Source organism: Chrysemys picta, chromosome 1 (genome assembly GCF_011386835.1).
Source record: "Chrysemys picta bellii isolate R12L10 chromosome 1, ASM1138683v2, whole genome shotgun sequence".
Classification (NCBI taxonomy): Eukaryota; Metazoa; Chordata; order Testudines; family Emydidae; genus Chrysemys; species Chrysemys picta.
The window spans coordinates 222,705,426-222,728,384 of record NC_088791.1 but is presented as its reverse complement, the minus strand read 5'-3'; the positions used below and the strand labels follow the sequence as shown (position 1 = coordinate 222,728,384).

Sequence of the window (22,959 nt, the reverse complement as noted above, 5' to 3'; positions counted from 1 at the left end):
GTATACATGAGCCATAATGGACTTGTAAACCTGGGACATAGACCCTGAGGGTTCACAGATCCAGGCAATCTATGATAAGTATATGGCCCCTATTATTGTAGTATCTGAGCACATAATCGTTAATGTATTTCTTTTTACAACACCCCTGTGTGGCAGGTATTATCCCCAAACTAAGTCTCCCAAGGTCACACAGGAGCTCTGTGGCAGAGCAGGGAATTTAATCCAGGTCTCCTGAGTCCCAAGCTGGTGTCCAAATCACTGGATCATACTTCCTTCCATTTATCAGGAGGAAGATCCAAGTCAAGCAGCTCCACTTAAGCAATACTGCATGAGGAAAGAACTGCTCTCTCAGATAACCAGGTCCCAAACTGTAAGTGCTTTATATGCTAGCTCTTAAATTAACCTAACCTCTTATATTTCACTTACAAGCTGATAGCCATGTGAGATCACAGAGCACTGCTGTAATGAGCTCTCAATACAAAACTACAATTAATAAGTGGACAACTGCCTTCTGCACTATTTACAGCTTCCTAATGGTCTTAAGGGTAGCTCTTTGCAGAGTACATGGCATTAGTCTAGTTTCAAAAGTGACAACAGCAAAGATACCTGTAGACAGGCAACCAAAAGAAAAGGACACAATTTTCTTACCAATGCATATGACAAAAAAGTGTTCTTGGCCACTGCAGCTACCTGATTATCCATAAGCACTCGTGTGTCTAAGAAGATCCCGTTTAGACAGCCAACCTGCATAGCACATGATAGGTACATTCTTTAAGTCGGGTTTGTCAATATCATCATCTTTTCTAGCTGCTTCCCTCAACCCACTAATACTATGTCTTATCTGACTGAGCTGCAATTCACTCACCCACTTCTGAGGCCCCATCTCAATACAAAGGCTCGGTCTTCACTGATATCAAGGTGGCTTTTTCCATGAAGATCACTAATATGCGATAGTTATCTCACTGTAAAATCCTAGTGGAAATAAGACACCTGTAGTTTTCACCACTAGGTAAATAATACACTCCCCACCCATGTATGATCATGCCTGGTTTTTACGGATAACAAAAATAATCATTAAAACAGTACAAAATTAACTCAGCCAGCAAATCAAAGCAGCGTAAGAACATAAGAATGGCCAGAGAAGCTTCTTTCTACCACTCACCCTTAACCTTCCATACAAACCCTGTCAAATAAAGGGCATTTGCAATACCTCTTGCATATCTTGGATTGTAAGCTTCTCAGTGCAGAGAAGGTCTGTGAGACACCATGTTAACTTACAGTGCTATGCTTTATAAATAATTAGCCTTAATATTAAATTATTAAAAACAACAATAGCCCAGATACTCCTCAACTCTCCAAATGATTGTGAGGGCAGAGAGAGTCCACTCCAAAAGCTCTAAGGAAGGGGAAAGACTCAGACAGGATGGCTGGTATAAAGAAAGTGCTACCTTCCATGGCACAGAAATTCAAAAGGAGTGGCAGAGACTCCCATCATCAACTTAAACCATCATTTTAATTATTTTTTTGTTTATATCAGAGTAAGCCAGGGATGAGTTATTATTTATTTAACACAATCAGTACTCTGTGCTGTACAAAACTGTAAATATCTGAGGTAGGCCAAATTAAAAACAGACACCACAGTTGGGGAGTTTTTAAAACAGGAAAACGCCTTCTCCTCCCTGTGGTCCTTGTTTCAATACACTGAACAAGGCAAGAACAATCCTCCTTTGGTTTTAGAAATTGATTCAGAACCTCCATAGAGGTTCTCTCCTCAAAACAGTTTTAAAGAAACCCACAACTGTGTGTCCATACATAGATTTCATAAAATAGCAGCAAGACCAGGTCCCTCCTCATCTAGGGAAAGGAGAACAGGATTTATATCTTCTCTCATCTCTATACCTCGCTGCTGGGAAAACTACATGTCCCAGCAACTGTGCTACCCTGGCTCCCAGAGAAGACACAACCAGGAATGACTTTGAGCTATCCTTGTCCCATACCCATGAGAGAAGGGGAGTTGCAGTCAGCATTGCTCATGGAACCCCAGTCTTGGGGGCCTAAAAGTAGAGTCAGCAGTGATGGTTTTCCACCAACACCCTCCTGACCCCGAGTATGTTTTAAGAAGCAAAACCTGAAACAGTGTAGTACTGGCCCACAGATGTTCCCTCACAAGCTTCAAAGAGCTGATATACTCCATTAAAGTAGGTTTGGTCCTTGCCTTGAAGAGCTTTCAGCCTAGTTCAAACATATTTAGTACAGTGGTATCAGTATGAGTTCATGGTGTGCAATAAAATAGCAATGAACCGTTTTGAAAGGCTTCACAAAAGAGCATTTGGAAGTGGAGATTGATTGAACACGGCTTTGTTAACATAGAAAGAGAGAGCAAGGAAACATAGGCTCAATGGTATCTGAGAATGGCTGAGCTAATTATGGCTACATACTATTTCTCCCTACATGATTAACATTTTCACATGTGGGTAGCAGGACTTGGATTTGTTTATCAAGAGGTTTTCAAAGTGTAATTGTAGATTATCTTTTCCTGCCAATTCTGGTCATCTGGTTTTGCAGATGGAATTTCCAGTGAGTGTCAACCCCGCTGTAGCAAAGCTCTTTTTAAAAATAGGCACTGTCCTTTTTAAATAGTGAGAACTAAGAAAATTCTTTCATTCTGACTTTATGTGTGTTTAATCTAGAGAGCTGTCATACTATCTATGCTGTTCTGGTGAGAGAGAAAACCTGCTGCCTAGCCCCTACCCACATTGAGAACAGAAGAAAGTCAAGATAGAACTTAAACAATTTCCAGACTAATAAATGTAGTCTAGCAATGTATTGTAAAGACATAACAGACCACATAAAGCCCCTGTTAAGAGATTCACGATTAAAAGTGTATCTTATTTTCAACGTTGTCTGTAATTTTGTCAGAATTGCCACCTATGATGTGGGCTGAGTTCAAAAAAAGACTAAGCCCCATTTAAAAATATTGCATATTGATATTAATTTAAAATCTTGAGCTGCAAGATTGGGCCTGTATATCTTATTCAGGCACTCAGACACCCATAGGTCTGAATTCTGCACATGCTGAGCATATTAACTTTAATCAGAATCAATGGAATTTGCGCAAACAGTAATTCTCAGGAGTCACAGCATAAAATCATAGCAGATTAGGGTTGGAAGAGACCTCAGGAGGTCATCTAGTCCAACTCCCTGCTCAAAGCAGGACCAAGCCAACTAAATCATCCCAGCCAGGACTTTGTCAAGCCGGACCTTAAAAATCTCTAAGGATGGAGATTCTGCCACCTCCCTAGGTAACCCATGCCAGTGCTTCACCACCCTCCTAGTGAAATAGTTTTTCCTAATATCCAATCTAGACCTCCCCCACTGCAACTTGAGAACATTGCTCCTTGTTCTGTCATATGCCACCGCTGAGAACAGCCTAGCTCCATCCTCTTTGGAACCCCCTTCATGTAGTTGAAGGCTGCTATCAAATCCCCCCTCACTCTTCTCTTCTGCAGACTAAACAAGCCCAGTTCCCTCAGCCTCTCCTCGTAAGTCATGTGCCTCAAGCCCCTGACCATTTTCGTTGCCCTCCGCTGGACTCCCTCCAATTTGTCCACATCCTTTCTGTAGTGGGGCGCCCAAAACTGAACACAATATTCCAGATGTGGCCTCACCAATGCTGAATAGAGGGGAATAATCACCTCCCGCGATCTGCTGGCAATGCTCCTACTAATGCAGCCCAATATGCCTTTAGCCTTCTTGGCAACAAGGGCACACTGTTGATGCATATCCAGTTTCTCATCCCCAGGTCTTTTCTGCAGAACTGCTGCTTAGTCAGTCGGTCCCCAGCCTGTAGCAGTGCATGATTCTTCTGTCCTAAGTGGAGGACTCTGCACTTGTCCCTCATCAGATTTCTTTTGGCCCAATCCTCCAATTTGTCTGTGTCACTCTGGACCCTATCTCTACCCTCCAGCGTATCTACCTCTCCCCCCAGCTTAGTGTTATCCGCGAACTTGCTGAGGGTGCAATCCATCCCATCATCCAGATCATTAATTAAGATGTTGAACAAAACATTCCTTGGGGCACTCCGCTTAATACCGGCTGCCAACTAGACATTGAGCTATTGTTCACTACCTGTTGAGCCCGATGATCTAGCCAGCTTTCTATCCACCTTATAGTCCATTCATCCAATCCATACTTTTTAAACTTGCTGGCAAGAATACTGTGGGAGACCGTATCAAAAGCTTTGCTAAAGTCAAGATATATCATGTCCACCACTTTCCCCATATCCACAGAGCCAGTTATCTCATCATAGAAGGCAATCAGGTTGGTCAGGCCTGACTTGCCCTTGGTGAATCCATGTTGACTGTTCCTGATCACCTTCCTCTCCTCCAAGGGCTTCAAAATGGATTCGTTGAGGACTTGCTCCATGATTTTTCCAGGGACTAAGGTGAGGCTGACTGATCTATAGTCCCCAGATTCTCCGTCTTCCCTTTTTAAAAGAGGGGAACTATATTTGCCATTTTCCAATCATCCAGGACCTCCCCCGGTCACCATGAGTTTTCAAAAATAATGGCCAATGGCTCTGCAATCACATCCGCCAACTCCCTCAGTACCCTTGGATGCATTAGATCCAGACCCATGGACTTGTGCATGTCCAGTTTTTCTAAATAATCCTTATCCTGTTCTTTCACCACTGAGGGCTACTCATCTCCTTCCCATACTGTGCTGCCCAGTGCACCAGTCTGGGAGCTGACCTTGTCTGTGAAAACTGAGGCAAAAAAAGCATTGAGTACATTAGCTTTTTCCACATCATCTGTCACTATGTTGCCTCCCCCATTCAGTAAGTGTACCACACTTTCCCTGACCTTCTTCTTGTTGCTAACATACCTGTAGAAACCCTTCTTGTTGCCCGTCACATCTCCTGCTAGCTGCAACTCCAATTGTGCTTTGGCCTTTCTGATTACACTCCTGCATTCTCGAGCAATATTTTTATACTCCTCCCTAGTCATCTGTCCAAGTTTCCACTTCTTGTAAGCTTCCTTTCTGTGCTTAAACTCACCAAAGATTTCTCTGTTAATCCAAGCTGGTTGCCTGTCATATTTGCTATTCTTTCTGCACATTGGGATGGTTTGTTCCTGCACCCTCAATAAGACTTCTTTAAAATACACCAGCTCTCCTGGACTCCTTTCCCCCTCATATTGGCCTCCCAGGGGATTCTGCCCATCAGATCCCTGAGGGAGTCAAAGTCTGCTTTTCTGAAATCCAGGGTCCGTATTCTGCTGCTCTCCTTTCTTCCTTTTGTCATGGTCACTGCTGCCCAGGTTGCTACCCACTTCTACTTCCCCTACCAATTCTTCCCTGTTTGTGAGCAGCAGGTCAAGAGGAGCATGGCCCCCAGTTGGTTCCTCCAACACTTGCACCAGGAAGTTGTCCCCAACACGCTTCAAAAACTTCCTGGATTTTCTGTTCACTGCTGTATTGCTCTCCCAAAAGATGTCACTTGGTATCTTGCAGGTATCAAGTTCATAGGACCTGATTCCCCACTGCCTTGTATCATATTCATCTGTGCAAAGCACATTTAAAATTCCACCACTTACCCACTTTGCATGAGAGTAAATGAGTACTGTATACATACTGCAGGATAGAGGAGAATAGGGCCCATTTTATCACAATTAGCAATTGCACCTCAGTCCAGCTTCCCTTTGTATAAGCACAATGTTATACCTGCTAAAAAGTGTGCTTGCAAAAATTGTGCCTACTGACCCTGCCATTAAGACAACTAAGCACATGGTTACACATGTAAATCAAGTACTCAGTCATCTAGTGGTAGGATTTTGATTTGCAGAACGCAGACAGAGGGAGGCAACTTCTGAAAATGTGGGCTATAATCTGCTTTCATAAATAACATTTTCTCTGCCCTTAAAAATGCTGAAAAATGGAATGCTGCTTATTTATAATCAAACATTAGCATCAGCCTGGTAAATAAAGATTATTTATATTTTAAAATATGCAATTCAATCAGTATTAGAATAGTCAAACCCCTGTTCAGTGCTATTTTGAAAACAGTCCTGCTAACTATATTAAGCCATTCAAGATTCATCAGTTTTTAAACACAGCTGTAAATGTCTTCAATAATTTTGATCTGGAAAAAGGAAAAGAGTTCCTCTCCTTTATATTCCATGTGACGACATGTGTATATACTATTGATTATCTTAAATACTGTCAAGAGCTAGCCCTGGGTCACAAAGTGACTTGGGCAAGTTCAGTCACTAGATCCTTGTGATGGGATTCCCCCATCTCCTGTAGAGAATGGGAAGAAACCCAATTAGAGACATGCTCCATGCCTGTGGGGTGATTGACTGGTTGCCTCCCAGCCAGAGAGGGCAGAGCTGGGTGAAGATCCATTAGACTTATAAGCAGGCTGAGGAGCTCAGGGAGGGGAGAGACAGCAGAGAAGAAAGGACACTTTTGCAAGGCATCACAGGAAGCAAGACAGGCTCTTGTGAGGAAAGTCCTGAGGGAGGACTGAGAGCAAGACAGACTTGTGAGGGAAGAATTGAGAGGGAAGTTGGTGATCTGGATGTAGCCCTGTGAAGGGGCAGAGGGCCTCCTTGTTTATGGTCACTGGAACTTATAAGAACATTAGACTTTTGATACCCTGAAAGGGGCTGGGGCTGGAAAAATAACCTAGCTGGAGGGTGAGGCCACAAAATGCAAACACAGGACAAGTTGGTACACTATATAGAAAGCAGCCAAAAGGGGGAGCTAGAGGTGCAGACCAGTTCAATACCATATCTTGATTGAAGAAGGTGCTACACCTGAGCAGAAACAGTCCTTTTTTAATCTCAGATTTCCACAGTTATCACCAACATCAGTATTTCCATCTGTTTCATTTGACCAGCTGCAAGTAACTTCCCTTTTTTTTAAGCTGTTTCTAACCATTAGAGGAGTGAAGTTCTGGAACAGCCTTCCAAGGGGAGTAGTGGGGGCAAAAGACATATCTGGCTTCAAGACTAAGCTTGACAAGTTTATGAAGGGGATGGTATGATGGGCTAGCCCAATTCTGGCAATTAATTGATCTTTGATTATTAGCAGGTAAATATGCCCAATGGTCTGTGATGGGATGTTAGATGGGGTGGGATCTGAGTTACTACAGAGAATTCTTTCCTGGGTGCTGGCTCTTGAGTCTTGCCCACATGCTCAGGGTTTAACTGATTGCTATATTTGGGGTCGGGAAGGAATCTTCCTCCAGGGCAGATTGGCAGAGGCCTTGGAGGTTTTTCGCCTTCCTCTGCAGCGTGGGGCACAGGTCACTTGCTGGAGGATTCTCTGCACCTTGAGGTCTTTAAACCACGATTTGAGGACTTCAATAACTCAGGCATAGGTTAGGGGTTTGTTACAGGAGTGGGTGGGGGAGATTCTGTGGCCTGCGTTGTGCAGGAGGTCAGACTAGACGATCATAATGGTCCCTTCTGACCTTCAAGTCTATGAGTCTATGACTTCTTGACATGGACCTTCAAGCTAGAAGCCTCGGTGCATCCTGGGAGCAAAAGAAAGTTGGACACGGATGGCTGAATTGGATACTGCAATACTAATAAGTTAAATAGTCTGCATTTTATTTATCTCAATGTTGGGCTATCCAGAATGTTTACAAACACACACCATATGCCTGTAACTTCCTTAAATGTTGCTGCCAGCGCACTATCATATGTCCAGCTGGCTCAATATATGCTTTGTTCAACTGATTCAATCAATCCTTTGTAATTCCATACAGTAGGGGTCCCTGGACTTTTCAAATGAACATGTTGATATGATTGAAGCCCAAGAGTCAAACCAAAGATTGACATGGCTCATCAAACCCACCTTTGAAAGGGACCAAATAAATCCCAAATTATCTAAAAGTTCTCCCCGATATGAGTACGCCCTACTCCAAAAACAGTATTAAAGATGTAGAAGGCTTCCTCTAAAAGACATGTCAGAACAGTTGAGGAAAGTTTGCATGCCTTCAAGGAAAAAAGTGCCCCTACTGTATTTGTAATCATTATCTGATCATATTCCTTGCACAAATATTAGGGTAGCTCAAACTACCTATTCAAACGTGCTTTTAAATTATAATTAAAAGGAGGTAGGTTTCATAAACACCTTTTACATTCTAGGTACCCTAAATTGCTTTCCAGGCAATGAAATATTTACCCTTCACCTTTAACCCGAGGACTAAAACTATTAGTCAAGGTGAAAAAAATATATTTAATGCCACTTACTATTAGGGCAGGTTGAATAGCAGAAGAAATATTCATTGAATATCTTCAGCAAATCCTACTGGTATTCATCTAATAATACACTTAACAAATAATATTTGACTAACTATATGGCTGGTCGAATACTGCAAAGTCAGTATTTGTCAGATGACTTAGCTGATGACCTGCCAAGTTAATCAAAATGCTACATTCAATGACTACTACTTGACAACTTCTACTTCTACCTCTCCTGGTTTTGTTACATACTTTCCCATTCTGGCTTGACTCAAATTTTTCTTTTTCTTTCAGTTCCTGAAGTCAGAATGGTCTTCAGTGTTGCTTTAATATCCTCTTTCCCTATCTCTCTAAAACCCTTTCCCCTCTCGTTTTCTACCTGTTCTCTTTCTCCCCTGTATTCTCTCTCTTTTCCTATTCTCTCCCACAAAATGTATCTGTTCATATTTCCCTTTTCTAATATCACATCATCTCTTCCCTTCTCTCTTGCCTAAACACACCCATCCACAGACCCACTCACTCATGTGAAATTTTAACAGACATGTAATAGTCAAATGAATAAATACCCCAGCCACAGATGGATACTTAGGATTGGGGACTCTACTGTCCAAGGGCAATGTGAAAGGAGGCAACAATTCCTTCCTAAGTTGCTGGAAAGGGATGGTGAAGTTCTGAACAGAATGCTGTCCCTGGATCCTGTTTTGGATCAGCTGTTAGCTAGTAGATGTCTGAAAAAACTTGGAGACCCCCCGCCCAACTTCCTCTGGCTGCTGGAGAACAGAAGGAGCATTTCTCTCCAGCTCTGTCACACTTCTAGACACTCAATGTTTTCTCTCATTATGCAGTATGGCTCCAAGCCTGTTTCCCACTGAAGTCCCAGCTTGACTTTAATGGGAGCAGGATAGGAAACATCATAGATAAAACTAAAAGGTCCGAATCTCGCTGGGGCCTGGGGAGAGGTCTCTGCCTCGGACTCTCCTTGCTGATGGCTCTTCACTCCTTCCTCAGTGACTCATCGCTCCTCAGCACTAACCTACCTCCCCCGTCTGCTGAGGGGACCTGTGGCCTGGCTGTGTAGCTCAGGGGGTTAGAGCATTCATCCTAGAATGCAGAGGTCACAGGTACAAATCTTGCTAGATCTGGGTAGTTGTCTGTGCCTCAGAGACTCCTTGCTGGTGGCTCCCCACTACTTCTTCAAGTCTTCCCTTTTAATTTAAGGGCCAGAATCTTATCTTTATTACAGCAGTGTAATGTAGAATAACTGGAGTTACTCCAGATTACATTAGTGTAACTGAGATGAAAATCTCTCCTTTAAGAGTTGAGTTAATTAATGTATAAAAATCCATTAATCACTTCTAATTGCTTATTTTTTCCAACTTCCACATTATAAAGGACTTTTACTCACATGGGAAGTTTGGAATTTTAAAGCACATTGGCACCATGAAAAAAAAAATGCGTATGCTTCATAAACTGTTTCTGAGAAACTGAGTTGGGGGGACTTATTCTGGTCAAATACCACAGTGTCCTTACTTGAAAAGCTGATCATATTTCAGTGATAACTGAAAGTTGGTCACTTTGGAATTATTTATATATAAACCCCCAAAAGCATGCTAGGTGCTTTACACATATGTAAGGATGTAGGGTCTGTCATGGAGAGCTTAGACTGGGATTTTCAAAAGCACTCAGAGTTGACTTAACTCTGCCCCACTGAAGTCAATGGTAAAATTCCCACTGAAATCATTGGGAGCAGAGATAGCCCAATGCTGAACACTACCGAAACCCCACCATTAAATTCTAAATACCCCACTATATGTTGAATAGCAGGCCTGTCTGTATCTATGTATTTATACTTAAAAATATATAGTGGATTTACATATATGGGACCTGATTCTGCAACTCCTACACTAGCAAAACTTCCACTTATGTTACTGGAAAGCTGTGCCTGAATCACTGTAACAGTTTTCACTGAGCAAGGTCAGATGTCAATTCAAAACATAAGGCTTTCAGAATTTCTGTGCCTGTCCATCCATGCAAGCCAGTTCTGACATACAACTTTGTGAGCACACGGAACTTGGAAGGGCTTGCAATGTTCTAGTCCCAACCCAACTCTCTCCAAGTGGGGTTTCATTACTCCTCATTTGCCACGTAATGAATAACAAATGATACGCAAACTGTCGTTTCACAGTAATAGAAAAGAGTTTCTAAAACTTGCGTAGAACACACACAGAGGGGAAAGGGAAAACAGGAAAAGGGAATCACATTTAAAAAAATTAAAAAACAAAAAACCCCTTGGCCCACTTTCATTCAATTCTAACATTGACTCAGGCAGAGCAAGGAATGCATTTTTTCCTTGTAAAGTATGCTTTTTCGAGATTCTTGAATCCTAGCTTTCCGGTGTGTAAATAGATCCCTCTCTGCTATATCCATAAAGATCGCACCAATATGGCTGAGTTGAACAAAAGAAGAGCCATTTCTAGGTTGATCTCAAATTACCTATTGTATTTAAAAAAATTGGAAAAGTGGCAAAAAGGGGAAGCTGAACAACTTACATAGGCTTCTTAGCGTTATTTATCCTAGCATCCATAAAAAGTGTAGTTGCCTTAGCAACTGTTACATCATATTCTACATTCCTTATCTCTAAGACACAGAACTTTCACCTAAACATACACACGCAGATGCAGCAATCAGCCATTTGAATCACATGAACATTGGTTCTTTTACAATGTTTAAAAGGAAAGATGTGTTAGAATAAACTGATAAATCCTTCTTGGTGCTGTTGCTCAGTTTATATCTTCAGGGATATATATTTATTAAACTGTTCATTTAAAACAGAAACAATTATCTGAAACCCGGGCAACACGCAGTGTCAGAGTGACAGTACCTGGAAAACTGCACACACTTGCATTTTTATCAAACTAATTAAATTATATTTTACCGGTGTCTCTGAATACTCAAAAAGTTAAAACTCTCAGTTTCTTCTTCCCTGGCTTTAAATTTCTTTCTCCGTTACACTTTTACTATTTTAGACTTTGTAGAGAGTTCTAGTTTATATAGGTTCTTATACTGCATTCATAACTGTAGAATCTAAGCACTTTCCAGTAGTTCATTAAGTGCTATGCCTAACATCTGTCATGTGTTTGTTCTCTCATCCTCTTCCCATGGGAGAAGTGTGTGCAGTGGAGTATTTTGTTTTGAAATTTTATATCTATATACACACATATGTATATGCTTATGTTAGAGAAGGCCTGGTCAAAGAAATGTGCACTGCCCTTAAAGTAGAAGGCAGTGAAGTTTGCAGTGGTACCTAGCTCCTCTGGAGCTGATCAATAGTATTACATCTGACTTCAGAAAAAAATAAAAGAGAAAAGCTGATAAGCTTCCTGTCTACGGAAATGGGTGAGACCATTTGGCCTGACGGAAGGAGAAAAATTAAACTGTCTGAAGCTGGCAGATGGGCTATTTCTGGATACATATCAGGGCATAGCAAGTTTCTCCTCAGAAAGACAAAAAAAGAAAAATGTTATGCGTCATTTGCTGTAGCATAAGCTTACAGGTTATTGTCTCTGGGTATTCTTTTAAATAGTTCCTGCAATAAGTATGATAGCATTACAAGAAGTGTTAATGACAGGCATGAAGCAAGGAAATGTAAGAAAACCTCCCAAAGAAAGTTTCCCCTTCATGGCCACCTGAGCATAATTCCATTTAAAAAGCAATGAAAGCCAACCACTTTCTTATTGTTCTGCTCCTTAAAATTTCAATTCCTCCAGTTTCATCAGAAGCGGCTGCTCCTCAGAGCTAATGCACTGTAATTACACAAGTTCCTGATTCTCTGTGAAGGTTCAGCTCTGAAGGAGACAAAAATATTAAAGGCACAACAGCAAACTATCCTGTTGCAAAGGAAAGATAGGAAGAATAGTAAGAGGCCAATACGGCTCCATCAGGAGCACTTGACTGACCCAAAAATCAAGAAGAAATCCTACAAATAGTGGAAACATGGATAAATTGCTACGGATGAGTTCAGAAGAATAGTACAAACATGTAGGGACAAAAATCAGAAAGGCTAAGGCACCAAATGAGTTAGACCTACCAAGGGACATACAAGGCAATAAGAAGAGAGTCTATGAATACATTAAGAGCATGAGAAAGATGAAGGAAAGTGTAGGTCTTCTACTTGGTGGCAAAGGACAGTTAATAATGGACGTCATCAAGAAGGCTGAGGAGTTTAATGCCTATTTTGCTTTAGTCATCACCAAAAAGCTTAATTGTTTCCAGATACTAAACACAATTAATATTTACAACAAGGCATAAGGAACACAAGCCAGTATAGGGAAAGAACAGTTAAAGAATATATAGATAAGTTAGATGTATTCATGTCGGCAGGGCTTGATGAAAGCAGTCTTGGATCAATTAGCGATTATCTTTGAAAATTCATGGAGGACGGGTGACGTCCCAGAAGACTGGAGAAGGCAAAATACAGTACCTATCTTTAAAAAAAGGGAACAAAGAGGACCTGGGCATTATAGATCAGTCACTCTAACTTCAATATCTGGAAATATACTGGAACAAATTATTAAACAATCAATGGGTAAGCACCTAGAAAATAATAGGGATAACACGTTAGAGCCAATATGGATTTGTTGAGAACAATTTATTTCTAACCAACATAATTCCTTTTTTGACAGGGTTACTGGCAAAGTGGATAGGGGAAATGCAGTAGAAGTGACATATCTTGATTTTAGTAAGGCTTTTGGCTCAGTCCCACATGACATTCTCATAAGCGAACTAGGGAAATGTGGTCTAGATCAATTACTATAAGTTTGGGGCACAACTGGTTAAAAGACTGTACTCAAAGATTAATCATCAATGGTTCGCTGTCAAACTGGGACGATGTTTCCAGTGGGGTCCAGCAGGGCTCTATCCAGGGTCCAGTACTATTCAGTGTCTTCATTAATTACTTGGATAGTGGAACGGAGAGTATGCTTTATAAATTTGCAGATAACCTCAAGCTGAAAGGGGTTGCAAACCTTTTGGAGGACAGAATTAGAATTCAACTAACCTTCACAAATTGGAGAATTGGTCTGAAATCAACAATTCAATAGAGACATTAGAAAATGGGGAATAACTGGCAGTAGTACTACAGAAGAGGATCTGGGGATTATAGCAGATCACGAACGGAATGAGTCAACAATGTCATGCAGTTGTAAAAAAACGGGGGGAGGCAAACACCATTCTGGAGATATTAACAGGAATGCTGTATGTAAGACATGAGTGGTAATTGTCCTGCTCTCCTTGGCACTGGTGAGGCCTCAACTAGAGTACTGTGTCCAGTTCTGGTGTCACACTTCAGGAAAGAGTTGTACAAATTGGAGAGATTCCAGAGGAGAGAGACAAAAATGATAGGTTTAGCAACCCTAACCAATGAGGAAAAGTTAAAAACTGGGTATATTTTGTCTTGAGAAAAGGTGACTGACGGGGGATCTGATAATAGTCTTCATATACATTAAGTACTGTTATACAGAGGAGGAGGATCAATTGTTCTCTGGGTCCACAAGGAATAATAAGCTAAAGATTTAGGTTAGATATTAAGAAAAAAATTCTAACTATACGGATATTTAAGCATTGCAATAGGCTTCCAAGTAAGTTTGTGGAATCCACATCATTGAAGGTTTTCAAGAATATGTTGGACAAACATCTGTCAGGGATGGTCTAGTTATACTTAGTCGTTCTTCAGTGCATGGGAGCTGGATTAGATCACATCTCAAGGTCCCTTCCAGCCCTACATTTCTTGTAAAACTGCCTTCCCCAGATTGCAGTGAAAAAGTTTACATTCAAACCAAAAAATTCTAATAATAAATACAATTTAGATTAAAAAGAGAGCACTTTTATAGCTGAAAGCAAAATAGAACATATTTTAAATTCTACAGATTTCCAGCTACAGGCATAAATTATCTACAGAGTATTCTAAGAGCCTTCAAAATAAAGAATCAACTCAAAGTAATATTATATACCTTGTATTTTTGTAATCAAAGAACATTATACTCATATATTAATGGGAAAATGCACTAAAACCATTATGTGGTAAATTTTTGTATAGTTATTGCAGCAGTTAATACAAAAGAATATAAGCTTTCTTTGATCAAACTTTCTCTTAAAAAAAAAAGGGTGTGTGGGGAAAATCTATTCTACTATCTATGAGCAGAATAGAACCATAGCGTCACTTGGAATTAATAGTGAATTTCCCAAGAAACTCTACTATATGTTGATAGAAAAGCTGATGACTGTTGAGCACAGTGCATCATGGGATGCCGACGCAATGTTCCCATTCTCCCCTGTGACAATGTTTTGGTCCTATCAGGCATTGCACAAACTTCCCAAAACACACTGCGGCAAGTTGCACTTTGGGATATCTACCCACAATGCACTGCTTTGTGCATCAATGCAAGCACTGCTAGTGAGGATGCACTCCATCGACACAATAAGCATGGTGTGGCCACGCACAATTGACTTAAATAATTCAGAAGCTCAAGGTCAAATTAGATAAAGTTGACTTAATTTTATAGTGTAGACAAACCCTAAGGCTGGGCTGGAAGGAAGCACCTGTCTGTGTTTGGGATCCACAGCGGGAACCCTCTCCTGCAGTCAGGCACCTAAGCTGTTTCTTGCAAGAAGGGTGGCAGTGCATATCTAACTCTACACTAAACAAGGGGATGTGGGAAGAAAGGAAGGCAAAGTGTTTCCTTGTTGCCACAAGCCCAGTAGCTAGGATAGTCACCTAAGAGAGAGGAAATCCCAATTCAATTCCCCCTCTGCCTGATGAGAAAAGATGGCTTTTAACATAGATTTCCCTCCGTTCAAATGAGGGCCCTAACTACTGGACTATAGTAGTATATCACTCTCCCGGGCCCAACACATATTTAATTATTTATACATAGTGGAATAGCTTCAACAGGAGAGACTGAGAGCCTGCACCCCCACCTCCATCAGGATATCCCTTACTCTAGTGGTTAGTGCACTAAGCGGAGATATAGTTGTTCAAATCTCTTCTCCTCGGGCAGATGGGGAAATTGAACCGGGGTCTTCAATCTCCCAAGTGAGCTCCCTATAACCACTACACTAAAGGTTATAAGGGAGGCCAACTGCCCCCCGAGCTGGGACTATTTTTTCAACAGCAGGGAGGCAGAAGTGGGCATCCCCACATGCTGTTCTTGTGGTCAGTGCTGCTCACAGCATGCAGCAGCAACATGTTGGAGCCACAGTTTGGGCAGCAGGGGAACACTCAGTGACCGGCACGCACTTCCACCTCCCCACCCAGGCTATGGCTGTATGGGTTCCAAGTGGCGGCAGTACTACCTAACACTGAACCAGCCACCAAGTCCACAGCAGGTGAGTCAGATTGGTAGGCAGGCACCTAGTGGGAGACAGGAAGAGAAGGAAGAAAACATCTGCAGGCACTGGAGTAAACTTCAGCCGTTGAATAATTCCAGACTAGGGTTGCCTTGTTTTTAAATCTCTGTAAAACAAGATCGGGAGCTGCTGAGTGCTGCAAAAAGCAGCAAGAAATACCGCTGGCGAATGTAGGTGAGTACTACTTATTATTAATAATAATATTATCATCAGGAGGAGGGGTGGGATGGGGGTACTAAGAATACAGTCCTTTATTTTTGAAATAAAAACTTGGCAACCCTATACCAGACCCAGAACTGACTCCTACAAGACCCGCTCTACGTATGCCCTCCCAGTTTGACAGCAAATCATTGATAACTATTCTTTGAGTATGGTCTTTCAACTAGGGCTGTCAAGCAATTAAAAAAATTAATTGAGATTAATCACACGATTAATTTCACTGTTAAGCAATAACCGAATACCATGTATTTAAATATTTTTGGATGTTTTCTACATTTTCAAATATGTTGATTTCAATTATAACACAGAATACGTGTACACTGCTCATTTTATTTTTTTTATTACAAGTATTTGCACTGTAAAAAACAAAAGAAATAGTATTTTTCAATTCATCTCATACAAGTACTGCAGTGCAATCTCTTTATAATGAAAGTTGAACTTACAAATATAGATTTATGTACAAAAAAACTTGCATTCAAAAATAAAACAATGTAAATTTTAAAGCCTGCAAATCCACTCAGTTCTACTTCTTGTTCAGCCAATCGCTCAGACAAACAGGTTTATTTACATTTGCACGAGATAATGCTGCCCGCTTCTTGTTAACAATGTCACCTGAAAGTGAGAACAGGCATTCTCATGACACTGTTGTAGCTGGTGTTGCAAGATATTTATGTGCCAGATGCCTAAAGATTTATATGTCCCTTCATGTTTCAACCACCATTCCAGAGGACATGTGCCCATGCTGATGACAGGTTCTGCTCTGACAGGTTCTGCTCGATAACAATCCAAAGCAGTGCGGACCGATGCATGTTCATTTTCATTATTTGATTCAGATGCCACCAGCAGAAGGTTGGTTTTCTGTTTTGGTGGCTTGGGTTCTGTAGTTTCCGCATTGGAGTGTTGCTCTTTTAAGACTTCTGAAAGCATGCTCCACACCTCATCCCTCTCAGATTTTGGATTTGACAAAATTCAAAGAATGTACCAATGTGAGATTTCTAAAGATAGCTACAGCACTTCAGATTCTTAAACCTTGGGTCGAGTGCTGTAGCTATCTTTAGAAATCTCACATTGGTACATTCTTTGAATTTTGTCAAATCTGCTGTGAAAGTGTTCTTAAAATGAACAACATGGGCTGGGTCATCATCCAAGACTGCTATAACATGAAATATATGGCAGAATACGGGCAAAACAGAGCACAGGACATACAATTCTTCCCCAAGGAGTTCAGTCACAAATTTAATTAATGTAATTTTTTTTAGTGAGCATCATCAGCATGGAAGCTTGTTCTCTGGAATGGTGGCCGAAGTATGAAGGGGCATATGAATGTTTAGCATATCTGGCATGTAAATACCTTGCAATGCCGGCTGCAGAAGTGCAATGCAAATGACTGGTTCTCACTTTCTGGTGACGTAAATAAGAAGAGGCCAGCATTATCCCCTGTAAATGTAAACAAAATGTGTTTGTCTTAGCAATTGGCTGTACAAGAAGTAGGACTGAGTGGACTTGTAGGCTCTGAAGTTTTACATTGTTTTCTTTTTGAGTGCAGTTATGTAACAAAAAAAAATCTACATTTGTAAGATGCACTTTCACGACAAAGAGATTGCTCTACAGTACTTGTATGAGGTGAATTGAAAAAATACTATTTCTTTTGTTTATCATTTTTATAGTGCAAATATTTGTAATAAAAATATATACTTTGATTTAAATTACCACAATACAATGTATACGAAAATGTAGAAAATCATCCAAAATATTTAATAAATTTCAATTGGTATTCTATTGTTTAACAGTGTGATTAAAACTGCAAATAATCATGATTAATTTTTTTGAGTTAACTGCAATTAATCGACAGCCCTACTTTCAATCAATTGTGCACCCCCCTTATTGTAATTTCATCTAGACCACATTTCCTCAATTTGCTTATGAGAATGTTATGTGGGACTGTGTCAAAAGCCTTATTAAACCAAGGCTATCATGTCTACTGCTTTCCCCCATCCATCAAGCCAGTAACCCTGTCCAAGAAAGTAATTAGGTTGGTTTGACGTGATTTGTTCTTGACAAACCCATGCTGGCTATTCCTTATAGTCCTATTATCCTCTAGGTGCTTACCAATTAATTGTTTAATAATTTATTTCAGTATTTTCTCAGGTATCAAAGTTAGGCCAACTGGTCTATAATTTCCTGGGTCTTCTTTGTTCCCTTTTTAAAAAGATAGTATAGTCCTACTGAACTAAGAGTAGTCCCACTGAAGTTAATTGGACAACTCATATTGGCTAAAATTAGGCACATGCATATGTCTTTGCAGGATTGGGGGCCTATGTTTGCATAGTATTTGAATGGGCTCTTATCTGGTAGGTACTACTGTAATCCATTGGCTACTTTGTGTGACACTCTGTCCCCCTCTAGCAGCACCTACACCACCTAGAGATTGATGAGTCTGCTGCATCCTTCAGTAAGAGCCAGGTGTGACGGGTTGCTCCTTCCTCCCCTTCCCCCTGGCGTACCACCCAATGTACTGGGGTCCCATTGAGCCCGCCCGTTCCTCCCGCCTGGGCTCCCTCACCCTGTTCTGCTGTGCCAGGACCTCAAGCCTCCTCTAGTGCACACACAAGTAGGGACACACCCAGCTGCAAAGGCACACAGACACCGAGATCAGCTCTGTGTGGGAAGACTCATTTCGGGGATTGCCCAGCACTCAAATGTACACCTCCTTTGGGCAGCAAACCCAAAATTGTATGGTCTTGCGCTGCACAGAAAACTGTACAGCGTAAATTCATGAAATTCACTCCCTCCCTCAATGTGAAGGAAGATATGTACAGCTTCCCCCGCAGTTATGAATTACACAAACTGGTTTTAGAATGAACAAAAAACAAGGTTTATTAACTACAAAAGGTAGATTTTAAGTGATTATAAGGGATAGCAAACAGATCAAAGCAGATTACTAAGCAAATAAAACAAACACACAAACTAAGCTTAACACACTAAAGAAACTGGCTACAAATAATAATTTCTCACCCTAAATGTTGTTTTAAGCAGGTTGCAGAATTTCTTTGGGGACAGGCAGCTCTTGCTTGCAGCTTAAAACTCCAGGTATATCCTTCACGGGTCAGACACCATTCCAAGCCCAGGTTCAGTACTTCCCTCCATTCCCTTTTGTCTTTGTTTCTTAGATGTCTCCAGCAGTCATCCTGGGTGGGGATTCAGTGAAGCACAATCCCTCATTAACTCACTCCCTGGCCTTAAATAGGATTTACATATGGAGGGAATCCTTTGTTTCCCAGTTTGACCCTAACCCCTTCCAGTGGAAAAATACCAGCAGTCCAAGATGGTATCCCGTACCAGGTGACATGATCACATGACCCTGCAGTGTCAAAGCAGCATCCCAGGAAGCTTCTCAGGAAGGTGGGAGATTAGTATCTTCAAAGTCCTACTGCCCTTCCTAATGGCCCCTCCATGCTGATTGCCTACTGTCTGGTGGGTGTTCCCCAGATGCAAACACTTTTGTAATTGATACATAGTCCATGTTCCTAACTTCAGATACAGAAATGATACATGCATACAGATAGGATAATCACATTCAATAAATCATAACCTTTCCAATGATATCTTACATCACCCATCTTACATAAAACATATCTTAGTTATGCCATATTCATATCATAACACTAACTCAATGAAGAGTATGGAGGTGTAGTGCCACACCAGGTCACTTTGAGCTCATGCAGTAGAGGCTCATACATTTAGCTCCAGAGGTCCCAGGTTCGATCCCACTCACCAAAGACAGGGGTCTGTCAGCGTTACACTACCACAATACAAATGTTTAATGATAGTTTACACCAATTTATCTGAGAGCAGAGTTTGGCCCACTGAATTAATTACTACTGAATTTACTTGAGAAATTCAAATACCAATAAGATTTGTTAAACATAAAAGAGTGAAAGAAAGGGAAAAGGTACCACACCAGTGCTATCATATATTTAATATCAAGTTATGATGTTGCTATAGCATCTCACTTATGAATGCATAGCAACATAACAGTCTATGATGTGGCTTGATAAGTTTTCTTTCACGGTTCAGAAAGGAAATGATCTCATCATAAGCCTTCCGTAAATATTACTCTCAGACGGCCATAAATTCATTGTGAAACTGTATGCAACAAATATTAATTCTTGTACATAAAAATCCACCTTCAGTGGGGAATATGCTGTAAATGAAATTCGAAGAAAACAATCTATTAGCAAGAGGTATGTATGTATGTATGTATACTGCTGTGTAATTCCAACAACAACACACAAGAATGTGTGCTTCTTAGTCCATTGGCACACACCAGAGGAATGAATGCTCATAAAAAATAAATGAAGAACTCATCTGTAGAGTTCTATAACTTTTTAATAAAAAGATTAAACAAAAAATATATTTTAATAGCTTGCCTGTAATGAAGCGACTCCAGATTTACACTATTGTAGCTCATAGCTGAATATCACCCTTTAAAAAAAGTCCTTTTTTAAACCATAATAGTTTTCTACATGTTGTATGTTAGACAAAAATAAGCCTGTGCATATTTAAGAAATATTGTGCTTCCCTGTTCTCCTCTAGAGCCTCAAATACTGCTGATGCTACTGCTCCATCCTCCTTTTTGCGGAGGAAAAGAAGTGTGTTTGACTTGTCAGAAGCCCAATGCTGCTTCCCTCTTCTGCTTTGACTACTGTACTTCAAATTGCAGTGGCTACACTCGAAACTGAAGTGCACCTCCATGAGGGGATTAGCTTACAGCGCTGGGGCACTGTTTACACTGGCGCTTTAGAGCACTGTAACTTGCTGCGCTCAGGGGGGTGTTTTTTCACACCCCTAAGCGAGAAAGTTGCAGCGCTGTAACGCGCCAGTGTAGCCATAGCTTACAGTGCTCCAATGTTAGTTGGGCCTTCCATTGCTAACTCATTTCAACGAGGTCCTTGAATAGCCAGAGCTTTGAACTGGCAAGCTATTAGTGGAAAGTAGGGTGACCAGACGTCCTGATAAAATCAGAGATCAGTCGGGATGCAATTTGTCCTGATATTTTGCTCTGCCGGTAGCACTTGGCCTTCCCTCCCCTCCCCCCCCCCCCGGTGTCCCGATATTTTCTTCATCTCATCTGGTCACCCTAGTGGAAAGGCTAAATGTCCCATTAGCAGATCAGTGAGTCATTCAGTCCCCATTCTGTGATTGTGTTGTAACATTAGCTTGCATTGTTTCAGTAGAATGAAACCTGTAGGTGGATGTGTGAGTGCAAACAGTATCTCTAAAAACATCTTAAATTCTTTTCAGGAGTGAAGGGGAAGAGAAGTAAAACCAACAGTTGAAGGAGAAATGTGTGTGGAGTAAGCTGAAGCAGTGTAACAACAGGAGCAGTGAGGGGAGGACGGAGTAGTAAGAAAAGCTGCGATAGCAGGAAAAGCCCTAAACCCATTGTTACCAGCTGCATCTGTGCCAACAGAGGAGGCGTGGGTAACTGCAAGTGCTGTAGCTGCATCCTTTTGGCAGAGCTTCAGACAAGAGGCCATGCTTTGAATCTTCAAATTCTTTGATCTACCAAACAGCTCCCAATGTACCACTAAAGTGGAGAGGATGACCTAAAAGGCCAGGAAAATAAAAGAGCGAATGGACTGGAACATGTTATTAATTGGAGCTTATTATACTTATTAGAAACTAAAAATTTCAGAGTTCAACTATATATTTTTTTATTTCTCGGTGCCCATTTATAACAGTTTAAATGTTTTAGAAAACAGTTTTAGACTTCACTTAATTCCGACTTATAAAAAATGCAACATAAAGACCCATTTCCAGGTTGGGCTTCAAGTGTTGATTATGCCAAATTCAAATCATTTTGAAAATACACGGTCTAGATGGGATATATGCTTTTAGCAATATTATTTTTAAAAAGTTATTAGGGATCAGCATAAGAACAGATTCACAATGAATATGATTACTCTCTTTATTCACTGTGACCAGTGCCCAGAACAAAAAAGAAGAGAGACATTTAGGAGGATTGTCTAGACAGTCAAAAAATAGCTCCAGTAAGTGACAGGTGCAGGGAAAACTGCAGAAATAGGAACAATGTTGTCATAGTACTTAGTCAAAACAATAGCCTCCTTTCACTATCTTCCTTACCCAGGAAAAGAAAACTTCAGCATAAATACTTATTCCTAAACAGCCCTCAGATAGCCACAGTTCACACCAACTTTGTAGATCTCTACTATAATCTAGTTCCTATAACAAAGTTTTTTCCCCATAAAGTTTGAAGTCCTGCAAATAAAGAGTTTTCTCAATAGAAAGTGGTGATATGTGTAAGAGGTAAGGGCTTAAAGTCCCCCTCCCCCCACATCCCAAATCAGCAAATAAACCTTTAAAAAAAAAAAACCACCCTACATTTTTTTGTTCAGTGCTTGAGTTGAAAAAACCCAACCCTAGGTCTCTTTGCATGTCATATAATGGGATATGTGTCCAATCCCTATTCCTCTACTTCTCAGAGAATGTGGTAAGGAAGGGATGCTTATTCTTTCAAGTCAAGCTCTGTGTGTGGCTATGCACTCAAAACGACATTCCCATGGCGGAGACGTGCACAATTTGACAACATTCAATTATGTTAAATAATCTTAAAATAGACAGAATGAGAAAAACATGCAGTGCTGTTTTTAGACTTGTTTAATAGTGCTTTTCCATAGTATGGCATTTTTGTTTTTTCAATGTGGGATGTATTAGTTCATGTTTTAATGGATCTGTGGTCATTTTTGATTCCATAGCCAAGTTTACAAAAGAGTTGCAAACTCTATTCCCTGCCTCGGGGTGGTCAGCTTCCCTTTAGCATCTGGGGCCGGCTGGGAGGCAGTGGTGACTGGTGTGGTAGAAGATGTTTATAACTTCCACTCTGCCAGGGAGCCTTAATCATAACCCATAAAATGGGTACCACTAACTGGGGTGCAGGCCTGGCCAGGGTAGCCAAAAGAGTCACTATGGACCCCTCAACAGCCTGCACTGCCTGGGTTCTTATTAGAGCTGCTAAAAACAAAAGAAAAAGTCAAAAATGTTTTCACACACACAAAAGAAGGTC

The 22,959-nt window shown here is 40.8% G+C and overlaps 1 protein-coding gene across 3 annotated transcripts in view; it reads right to left on the bottom strand.

Annotated features, from left to right (window-relative positions):
- The window catches only part of ARHGAP6 (Rho GTPase activating protein 6), a 461,625-nt gene that overhangs the window by 145,191 nt on the left and 293,475 nt on the right, over positions 1-22,959 (bottom strand). The window contains exon 2 of one of the 3 annotated variants that reach the window (XM_065580668.1): positions 18,888-19,060. The exons of the other annotated variants lie outside the window; for them this stretch is intronic. The gene's annotated coding sequence lies outside the window, so the exon portion shown is untranslated. The remainder of the gene's footprint in view (positions 1-18,887; positions 19,061-22,959) is intronic. 3 annotated transcript variants of the gene reach the window in all.